Below are 12098 nucleotides of genomic sequence, written 5' to 3'. Positions count from 1 at the left end.
GCAACGAGCCCTGTGTGATGACTGGTTGCCTGCAGCGGAACGACTGCGCTGAAGTCTTGGCTGCGAGGTTTGGTGAGTGCGGGACTTTCTTCTTCTGAGTTTTGCCAGGCTTTTGTTAGTGTTAGAAACAGAGCTGGTAATTGTGGTTGTCGTTGCTGCCGGGTTAGTTTGCGGCAAGACAATAGTAGGCAGTAGAGAAAGCAGCATTCAGAGCAGCCATGGATTTGAAGTCGTTGCGCAAACCGAAATTGCTGGAGCTTGCGAGAGAGTTGGGTCTGGATGTCTCAGACAAACTCAGAAAACCAGAACTGCTAAGGGCTATTCTTGAGTTAGAAGCTTAGGATGACGAGCTGTCGGAATGCCTTGAGACCATTGAGGAGAGGGAGGAGCAAAAAGAGAAACAGGAGCGCGAACTTAAAGAACAAAAAGAGAAACAGGAGCGCGAACTTAAAGAACAAAAAGAGAAACAGGAGCGCGAACTTAAAGAACAGAAAGAGAAAGATGAGCGCGAACGTAAAGAGCAACAAGAGAAAGAAAGAGAGCGCGACCGTCAACACGCTTTGGAAATGAAGCGTCTCGAGTTAGAGATGGAACGCGCTCGTAATGGAAGTCAGGCACACGGTGCAGGAGAACGAGTATTGTTCAAAATGACTGACCTGATGCGGCCGTTTAAGCTTGGAGAGGACATTGGTTTGTTCCTGGTTAACTTTGAGCGAACGTGCGAGAAGCAGGGGTTCTCTCGGGAAACGTGGCCACAGCGCTTGCTCACTTTGCTACCCGGCGAGGCGGCCGACGTAGTCGCTCGCTTGGAGAGAGAGGAGGCAGAGGATTTCGACAAAGTGAAATCGAGTCTGCTAAAAAAGTACCGGCTGTCAGCGGAGGCGTTCCGTCGGAAGGTTCGGGAAAACGAGAAAGGCAGAAGTGAGTCATATACAGAGTTTGCGTACAGGCTTATGTCAAACATGCAGGAGTGGCTCAAAGAAGAGAAAGCGTTTGGTGACCACGAGAAAGTTCTGCAGTGTTTCGGGCTAGAACAGTTTCATAGTCGGTTACCTGAGAACGTGCGGTACTGGGTCTTGGATAGGCCAGACGTTAGTACGGTGGCTAGAGCCGCTGAGTTAGCCGAGGAGTTTGTGACGCGTCGGGCTCGTGGAGCTAAGGACGGTCAAAAGGGTGAATTTGGCTCCAAGTTTGAGAGGCCAAAGTTCACGCCCATGAGAGCAAAGGGGGACACACGTAGTTCGGATGCGAGTGAAAGCAGTCCGACCGAACGTAAGGAGACGGCGGCAACCGAAGCCGAACGCAGAAAGCGGTTCGAGACGAGGCAAGCGCGCGTTTGTTATACGTGCCAGAAGCCGGGTCACTTTTCGGCGCAGTGTCCGACCGAACGTAAGGAGACGGCGGCAACCGAAGCCGAACGCAGAAAGCGGTTCGAGGCGAGGCAAGCGCGCCTGTGTTATACGTGCCAGAAGCCGGGTCACTTTTCGGCGCAGTGCCCAGAAACAAAACCAAAAGTCGTGTTTTTTTCATTAGGCAGCACTGACGAGAACATCAAGCTTCTCGAGCCTTACATGCGAGACCTCCTCGTGAATGGGAAAGAGTGCCGAGTGCTTCGCGATACCGCAGCTACGATGGATGTAGTTCATCCCTCTTACGTAGAACCCGATATGTTCACGGGCGAGTGCGCATGGATCAAGCAAGCAGTGGAAGCTCATAGCGTGTGTCTGCCGGTAGCAAAAGTGCTTATTGAAGGACCTTTCGGAGCACTTGAGACGGAGGCAGCAGTGTCATCTATGCTGCCCTCCCAGTACCCGTACCTATTTTCGAACAGGTCCGATCACCTCCTGCGCGAGAAGGGGCTTTTGTTTGGTGAGGCTAGCGTTCAGGCCTTAACCAGATCGAAGGTTCGGGAGCTCGCTGCAAAGGCGGTAGTTGCGGGGCCGACGTTGTTGAACGATGAGAAAGGGTCAGAGGCGCAGCAAGCTAGTATTCAGAGCACGCCCGAACGGGATAAAATTGAGCCTGTAGCGTTAAAGGCACCAGATACTGGAGAGGAAATTCCCGATGCGGGAAAGTTAGAAGAGCTTCCGGTCGAGCTTCCGGGACTAGGCTCAGTGACAAACAGGAAAGACACCGATCAAGTCATTAGTGACTTAATAAGTAAAGCATCGCTGTCGCCTGAGCAGAAAACCGAACTACACCAGCTCTTACAAGAGTTTCAAGGTCTGTTCTCTGAGAGGCCTGGTAGGACTTCTGTCCTTACTCATGACATAGAACTTACCTCCCCAGAGCCAGTACGATCCAAGGCGTACCGGGTGTCACCCCGCCAGAGCGATATTATGGAGGCTGAGGTAAAGAAAATGCTACAGCTCGGTGTTATTGAAGCGGGTGAGAGTGATTATACCTCCCCTTTGATTTTAGTTGAGGTACCGGGCAAGGAACCTCGTCCTTGCGTCGACTACCGCAGGCTTAATTCCATCACTAAGGATCAAATTTATCCAATCCCTAACATCGAGGAGCGCCTTGAGAGAGTGAGTAGCGCTCAGTTTATTTCCACCCTAGATCTTGTCAGGGGTTATTGGCAGGTTCCACTTACAGAAGAGGCTAGTAGGTATGCGGCGTTCATTTCACCCATGGGGACATTCCGTCCTAAAGTTTTGAGTTTTGGTTTGAAGAACGCGCCATACTGCTTTTCAAGCCTCATGGATAAAGTGTTGCGGGGACAGCAAGAATTCGCTTTACCGTATCTAGACGACGTAGCGATATTCTCCGCATCCTGGCCTGAGCATATGGCGCACTTGCGGGCAGTGCTAACCCGCCTGCGCGATGCGGGCTTGACAGTCAAGGCTCCCAAGTGCCAGTTAGCACAGGCCGAGGTTGTCTACCTCGGACACGTGATTGGTCGGGGTCGTCGCCGCCCCTCTGAAATAAAGGTGGCCGCTGTGCGAGACTTCCCGCAACCGCGCACGAAGACCGATATTCGGTCGTTCTTAGGTGTCGCCGGCTACTATCAGAGGTACATCCCCAGGTACTCTGATATCGCGGCTCCGTTGACGGATGCTCTAAGAAAGACAGAGCCGCAAACAGTCGTCTGGGATGAGACGAAGGAAAGAGCTTTTAGCGCCCTAAAGAGCGCCCTAACAAGCCAGCCTGTGCTACGATCGCCCGACTACACAAAAGGGTTCGTTGTTCAGTGTGATGCTAGTGAGCGAGGCATGGGCGTTGTACTGTGCCAACGGGAAAATGGAGAAGTAGAACACCCCGTCCTGTATGCTAGTCGTAAGCTGACGAGTCGTGAGCAGGCGTATAGCGCCACCGAGAAAGAGTGTGCGTGTATCGTGTGGGCCGTTCAGAAATTGTCATGTTACCTAGCTGGCTCGAGGTTTATCATTGAAACGGATCACTGCCCTCTCCAATGGCTGCAGACCATCTCTCCCAAAAATGGCCGCCTCCTGCGCTGGAGCCTCGCTTTGCAACAATATTCCTTTGAGGTGCGTTACAAAAAGGGGAGTCTCAACGGTAACGCCGATGGCTTAAGTCGAAGCCCCTAACGTGGGAATCAGCCTCAAAATTGCTTGTTACTGATGTTTTTCTTCCTGAGGCAGGATTTTTTTTAACTTATTGCATTTGTGTAGTGTTTCAAAGTGATGATGTGCTTTTTAGTGCAATTTTTCCGATTTGTGGACGCGTTCTGAGTGCTGCTAAACTACTGTAAGGAACTAGGCAGCAGTATAAAAGGGGAAAGAGCCTGGCAGGGCTTAGTGAGGGTTGTGCCGTGCTTGCTAACTGAGCGGTTGACTTTTGGCGTGGTTCTAACGCTTGCCGGAAACGAGAACAAAAATGTCAACTCTCCCGAAGTCACTTTGCAGTGTCCTGTGTGCACCTGAACGTGAGAACGAGGCCTTCTCTGTGCGCTGCGCTCAAGAAACGCCAAAGAACGCCCGACTTCGGTTATGAGCATCATCGAGCGACATCCCTCCGGACAGCGGATGCAGTCCCCTGACCATCGGGATCTCCTTCCCCCGGCGGGGCGGTCTGTTACGTTTCGCCTACAACGCGCGGTAATGCCGGCGCGGATGCAACGGACGCCGGGGCTTTGTTCAAAGCGGCGGACATTTTGGCCCGTCCGACGCCGCCGCAACGCCTACCCGCCAAGCGTGTCCAGGCGTGTTTCAGTGCCACGTGTCTTCGTGTGTGCGTGTGTGTGTGTGTGCCCTCGCTTGTCAAAGCGCGGCAGCCGGGGAGCAGAGTTCCCCGAATGAGGAGCCTGGACGTCTCTCGGCTCAACTGTTCACGCCGTCGTGTGGGTGAAGGTTGGCGATGCGTCACTACTCTCGGTTCAGCAGGTCTCTCGGCCCGACAGTTCGCGCCGTCGTGGGCTCCTGCTGCGCCGTCCCGTGACCTTCATCCCGTGACCTTCCCTCCTTCCCTTTTGGACCGCGACGCCGGGAGTATAAGAGCAGCTGCCCCCGGACGCCAAGAAAGAGGCTCCGATTTGTACTGTTGAGTTACGTGCTCTCCCGTCTCTCCACTCCGGTCGACCTGACCGGCCGCTCTTTTGCTATGTTAGAATAAACAAGTTGTTCTGTTACCAGTCTTCTCATGCTTTGCCGGGACCTTCGGATGCTTCCAGTGCCCCAGGCCGCCAGGCCAACGCTACCCTTGGGGCTTGCGACCCATTGGCAATAACGGGCGTCAACACCGAGTCCCCAACAACTCGTGCCAGCGGTGCGATTACAACAGTGTCGACTGTTGATAGCTTGCCGCGCTGTGTTCTCGCCGCTTACTTAGCGTTGAAGAGAGATGTGCGGGCCCGCACCTCGAAAGCGATTTGCGAAATAGGCATGTGCTGAGATCTCCGTGAGCGCAGTCTGCTCGTTGGCGTTGAAGGGAGAGGCCGTACGAAGGTGAATCCGCTCACTGCTGTGGGCGCTATATCGAAAGCGGTTGTCTCACGGGACAAATAGAGGGACGGTTTTCTCTTTGGGAAAGCATATAAATGCTTACGCATTTAAATAGAAGGGGAAAGACAGGAACGTTAGCCTTGGGAAAAAATCTATTGGGAAAAAAATCTGGGAAACGTCAATTCCTTTTCGCAACAATGACTCTGTCGTAAAGTTACGATACGATCATGCGTTCATTGACAAGGTTCGTTATAGCTGGGATGAAAGTTCAAACACATTCAACCATTACCTCGCGTGCCTGTGTCTTCGACTCCCGGCTCATCGACTACCTGACATTGTTCTGGCCATCTCGATAACCTCATCTTTGAGCATTAGCTCTCGCAGTATTGTTAAAAACTTCCAGGCATACTGTCTCTTATTTATATTTATTCCCCTCATGTTGTAGGCATCATTGAGTCATGAAGAAATAGTATTTATTTATTACTAAATATTTATGTCTCCGAGTTTACTCCTTCCGGTTTTACTGCCGTGCGCCTAGACAGGATTCAGGGCACTGGCGGCGGCGTCGTACAGCTTATTCGTTCGGATCTTGGTTTCTCTGTTTCGCCATCGCCCTCGGATACAGAAAGCGTGTGGTGTGAAATTTTCTTGAATAATCAGTATATTGTAATTATCGTTATATATCGTCCGCCCGGTTCTTCCCTTAATGCCCTTCATGCTTTTGCAAATTTAATGTGCCTGATTAACATTGCTTCATCACAATTTATCTGCATGGGTGATTTCAACGCTCCAGGCATCTACTGACCATCACCAAATACAACAGATCGTGACGTAGCAATTTGTAATGAATTAATAAATATTTCATTGTCCTTTGAGCTTACTCAAGTTGTTTCTAGTGCCAATAGGGTAAATTCCACCCTCGTCTTGGTTTTCTTAAACGCTGATCTAGCGAAACATGACTTCTCTTGCGAAGTTTTTGTGGAACTCTCTGATCATAGAGGTGTTTTGTTATCGCTCTCTCGTCCAACCTCCGAATCACCCTATACGTTTACTAGTTTCCCTGACTTCACTCGCGCGGACGACAATTCCATTACTGATCTCTTAGCTGATCATTTCGATACATTTCGACAGGATGTAAATTATCTTGTTAATTACTTTGAGGATCTTGTCAAGTCATGTATCCAACGATTTGTGCCCATTAAAACTAAGAAAAGTAAAGCTAACCTTACCTCGATGACTCGCGATATCTTGCATTTATGTCGTCGTGTCCCTAGGCTTCGGCGCTCTAAATGAACCAACGATCCCGTAAGCCTGGACAGGTTTCACAAGGCAAAAAAAAAAACTTAATTTCAAATTGCAAATGGCCAAATAATTTTTTTTCGCGTTCAACTGCCTGATCTGTTAAGAACGTATTTGTACCCGATAACAACTTAATTTCTTCTCGCACCAATATAGTTTGTTCTGAAGCAATCACTGACACTGACATTAACAATGAAGACACTATTAACGTCGTATTAAACTTGGATACCAAGAAATACACCAGCCCGGACGGCATAGTCTGCAATCTTGGTTCGCTACTTCGTTTGGTCATTAACATATCTAAGGTCATATTCAACAAATCTTTATCATCTGCCACTGTTCTCTCCTCATGGAAGTTAGCTAAAGTGCTTCCTCTTTATAAATCCGGTGATAAGCAGCCTTTATCGAACTACATACCGATTTCAATAGCATCACAGTCTTGCACAATCTCAGAAAATAATCATGCTTTTCCCGGAGTCAAATAATCTGCTTTCTAACATACAGCATGGGTTTAGGCACGGCTTCAGTACGGCAACACAGTTAGTTGGGTTTACGCATGACATTTTCCTTGACCTTGATGTTGGAAAACGGGTTGACGATATTTTTATAGACTTCTCTAAGGCATTTGACACAGTATTACATTCCAAACTCCTTGCGTAATTTAACGTTGTACTAAATAATCTTCAACTAGTTAACTGGATTTCAAGCTTTCTTTCATCTCGTTCCCAGTTTGTCTCTTACAGCTCGAGCGACTCTACTGCTATTAATATGACATCCGGAGTGCCACAAATCTCCGTTCTTGAGCCAGTGCTTTCTTTAATTTACATAAATGCTTTGCATGTTAACATCTCTTCTAACATTTATATTCATGCCGATGATTGTGTTGTATATGAAGTTATTAACTGTCCTAATGATGGTTACCGCCTCCAAGAGCCATTTGCTAGGTTTTGCACTTGGTGTATGTCACGGTTACCGGCGAATGAGACGTGAATCTGGACCCGACCCACAAAACACATCTATAATCTATCACACCGATAAGTCGCTGTCAAATCTACATACAGCCGTAAAAATGGTTACGCTGAGTTTGATCTCTCCTCTTCCCACTAATATCGTTCCCGAGTTCTCAAATCATTTCACAAGTTCTTAAAACGTCCTAATTAGTCACGTATGATGTGGCGCTGAGTCGGTGTAGTTGCCAGGTGGACTACTGGCATCTCTGCTGAGCGTTGTCTCCGTAGAATAGGATAGGCTTGTCGAGCGTTGTCGTCGGTGGTTGTCCCCGTAGCATAGGACGGGGCCGTTGTCCTCGGACCAAGCCTTTGCTGGCGAACATGGTGCACAGACGCGGGCGTGGAGGATCAAACCCGACTGGTGCAGAGCCACCGGCGTCCTGCTCAACTCGTCAATCTCGACGTCCTTGGTTCAGCGCCTTCTTCGCCCAGTGTTCCAGCAGACTTCCTTCTTCTCCTCTATAGCGGTGTTCTCCCATTTCCCACCTCGCTCCTTCCAGGCCACGTCAGCCTTGTCTTGTCTTGTATCCTCAACAGTGGCGCATGTCCACTATGGGGAATTGGCCAAGGGGCGGGTGGTTTTCCGTATGTTTAGAAGTAAAGCGAAGACAGAGAGAGAGAGAAAACATTTATTTATCATGAGTTTGGGCGACTTCCCCGCAGGGTGGAGCCCTTAGTTCAGGGCCCCATTGGCTCGCGCCACTCCGCGTGCCCGCCGGATCAGCCGTCGCTGCTCTTGCGGGTCTGAGCTGGTCAGCGCAGTCTCCCAGGAGGAAGGGGAAGGTGAAGGAATAGGGGAGTAGCCCGGAGGGTGTGGGCACTCCCAGGTGCAATGATATACTGTGGGCTTTGCTCCACAATAGGGACAGTATGAGGGATATTGTGTGGGGTACGTGGAAGAGGTGAAGATAAAAGAGGCAGGAAAATGAATAAGTTTGAAGCTGCCGCCACGCGACGGCATCTTCTCGATTAAGGGAATTATGTGGTGGAGGGAAGTGTCTCCTGGTATCTCTGTAATATTGTAGAGTTTCAGTGTAGTTCAGTGGTTCTGTCGGTGCGTCGTCTGGGTTGGATAGCTCTTCCAATGGCGCCCGGTTAGCGAGCTCTCGGGCTACTGCATTAGCGCGTTCATTACCATGGAGAGAGGCGTGTCCAGCGAAACTAGATTTGAATAGTTGAGTGTGGGACGATAGAACTGTAATTTAGAAGTGTGATGAAAATATTAGGAATTTTGATAAAATAAGTAAACGTAAAGAAATGAAATAATAGAAATTATTGATAATTTTAGAAATTCAGCAAGGTACTCTTTTTGTCTCTCTAATAAAATTGTCAACTGCAAGAAAAGCATCCCTGTGGCTGGATCCCAGTGAATCACCCCAAAAGAAAGAATGGTTGGCGAGGTTAGCGATAGCCCGAGTTTTGTAAATGAGTATTCTAATAGTTTTTTTTTGCCTTAGAAAGCGGCTGCACGAGAGAAAATAATGTCCGATAGTTTCAGATGCACTGCAAAGAGAACTCAGAGGGGACATAGCGAGACCAGACCTGTGTAAGTAAAAATTTAGAGGAGGTGTATGACATCTCAATAATGCAAAAGAAACTTCCAATTGCCTTGAAGAAAACCAATTATTATTACATGAGAAGCCATTTTCCTCTTCCTTCTTCTCCCTCTTCTTTTTCAGCTCGTGGCAGTGTAACAGCTGGCAAATGAGCATAACTTTGATACAACCGTCCTTAGTCCTTCTCTAAAAATTTCACTTTTTCATTACTCCTTCAATAACCGCGCTGTGTGTAGGATACATGAGCATAAGTATATTGGTGTTATTTTTGCGCATAACATGTCATGGTCTAATCATATTGTTACGGCGATGTTGGGAGTATAGACAGACTGTATTTACAATGTCTGTACAAACAGAGTTAATGGGGTTCGATGGCTGACTAGCAACAAGCAGCGGCCGCTGTCTCGCAATCTTCTTCTTTCTCTCTCTTCTTTTATCCTTCCGTAACAGGTATGGTACCTATTAAGATGGTACCTGGCGTTTTTGCGTCGATTATCGCCATTTAGACACGATCACCGGAAAAGACGTCTACCCACTACCACGCATCGATGACGCCTTGGACTGCTTGCCCGGCGCTACATACTACTCGTCCATTGACCTTCGATCCGGCTACTGGCAGATATCAGTTGATGAAATGGACCACGAGAAGACGGCCCTCATCACGCTGGATGGCTTATATCAATTCAGAGTCATGGGTCTATGGCCTATGCAATGGCTATACAATGGCCTATACATTGACCTATGACCCTTTGGCCTATGCAATGCTCCTGCGACATATGAACGTAAGATGGACGCTCTTCTCCGAGGCTACAAATGGACCACCTGTCTGTTATCTTGACGACATTATTGTTTTTTCTCCCACGTTCGGCAGCCACCTTACCCGACTCGCTTCAATTCTTGCGCTCTTCCAAAAAGCCGCCCTCTAACTGAACTCCACGAAATGTCAATTCGGGCGCCGTCAGATTACCGTGTTGGGACACCTCGTCGACGCATCCGGCGTACACCCAGATCCGGAAAAAGTTCACGCCATTCGCAGTTTCCCCGTGCCATGTTCTGCTTCTGACGTACGCTGCTTCGCGGCCTATGTTCCTACTTTCACCGTTTCATCAAAAACTTCGCTGACGTTGCTCGGCCTTTGACAGATCTAAAGAACACGCCGTTATCATGGGGCCCTGAGTAAGCTCACGCGTTCGCCGCTCTCATCGGGTTTCTGACAACCCCTCCCATACTTGCCCACTTTAATCCATCTGCACCGACCGAAGTCCACACAGACGCAAGCGGCCACGGCATCGGCGCTGTTCTCGTCCAACAGCAGAAGGGTACCGAGTGCGTGATAGCTTACGCAAGCCGCCTGCTGTCACCTCCCCAGAAAAATTACTCCATCACGGAGCAGGAGTGCTTGGCTTGTGTTTGGGCTGTCGTCAAGTTCTGGCCATATTTTACGGCCGCACGCGTTTTCGGTCGTTAAAGACCACCACGCCCTCTGCTGGCTGTCTTCCCTCCGCGACTCCACAGGACGACTTCGTTGCTGGCCTTTGCGGCTCCAGGAATTTTCATTTGTTGTCAACTATAAGTCTGAACGTCTGCACAAGGGCGCTGACTGCCTCTCTCGTCACCCCACGGATCCTCCCGATCCTGCTGCGCATGATCCAGTGACCTGCGTGATGGCTTTGACTAACATTAAACAACGCGACCCGTCCTTACAGTCAATCACCGCCGGAGTGCATCTGGCAGTACCGAGGGCACTTGCCGCATGTTCGTGCTGCACGACGGCATCCTCTACCGCCGCAATATCAACCCTGACGGCCCTGAGTTGCTCCTTGTTCTTCCTCGTCACCTGCGATCCGTCGTTCTCGAACAGCTTCACGATGCACCGACGGCGGGACACCTTGAAGTTTTGCGTAAATACGACCGTGTACGACGCCGGTTCTTCTTGCCGGGTCTCTAACGCTCTGTTCGTCGTTATGTCGCAACTTGCGAATTGTGTCAGCGCCGGAAGAAACCTCTCCTGCTACCTGTCGGACGACTCCATCCAATTGAAGTTTCGTATGAACTTTTCTTTCGCGTAGGCCTTGACCTGCTTGGCCCTTTTCCGACGACGACTAGAGGGAATAAGTGGATCGCCGTCGCTACTGATTACGCGACACGCTGCGCGATAACAAAGACGTTGCCGACTAGTTGCGCAACTGACGTCGCCGATCTTCTCCTTCATGACGGTGCACCTCTACATTTACAGACCGCAGCCGCTCGTTCTTTTCTCCAGTTGTGGACGACCTCCTCCGCTCTTGTGCCAATGAGCACAAGCTGTCCACCGCCTACCACCCACAAACGAACGGTCTTGCGGAACGTCTCAACCGAACACTCACAGAGATGCTGTCGATGTGCGTTTCCAACGATCACCGCGACTGGGACGCCACGCTGGCCTACGTGACATTCGCGTAAACTCATCCCGACATGACACTGCAGCATATTCACCCTTTTATCTTTGTATGGTCGCTGCTCCACATTGCCATTTGACACCATCCTACCTTCTGTGCCACGCGTTGCCACTGAGTACGCTCGTGAAGTCATCGATCGCGCTCACATGGCGCGTCAAGTCACCCGATCTCGTCTATTAGCCTCGCCGCATATGCAAAAAGAGCGTTACGACCCGCGCCATCACGATGTTCAGTTTGCTACAGGTGCAGTAGCAAACTGCAGCTCGGCCCGTTGCAGCTCGGCCTCCTTAAGAGGAAGCTTTAGATCGGGTGCTCCTATCTAAATACATGTAGAAGGATAATTCGCTTTTCTCGGCAACCACTGCGCCAAATTTGACGAGGTTTGTTGCATTTAAAAGAAAAGCTAATTCTCGTAACTGTTCCAAATTTTTCATTTAGGTTGTCAATTCTTTATTAAAAATTGGCGAAAAACGCAAATTTTCAGAAAACGAAACTATCAAGTTTAAAACTCTGTAACTCAACAATAAAAAATGACATCACAATTATGTGAATTGCATCTAATAGAAAATCTACTGCGGACAAAATTGATATGTTACAGATGAATGTAAAAAAAAAAATTAGTATTATGGAACTACGGCTTTTGCAGAGCCCTTGCACACAACATAACCAATTCATCTAAGATGCAAACTGACATATTAAATTTGTTCGCTTTGTTATAGCAGATGCCGTTTACAGAACCGCGATATCTGTTCTTGATGCCGAGCTATTAGTTTGTAAACATCGAGCTTCTATCTTTTCGAACTTTCGAGTTTTTCAAAATATTTTAAACAAAATTCAGGCCCTAAATCGAAATTCCGCTTCCAACAGACATTAGAATTCAAGTTTCTCTCT

Source organism: Dermacentor andersoni, chromosome 5 (assembly GCF_023375885.2).
Source record: "Dermacentor andersoni chromosome 5, qqDerAnde1_hic_scaffold, whole genome shotgun sequence".
Classification (NCBI taxonomy): Eukaryota; Metazoa; Arthropoda; class Arachnida; order Ixodida; family Ixodidae; genus Dermacentor; species Dermacentor andersoni.
Note: the sequence above shows the minus strand (reverse complement) of the source record.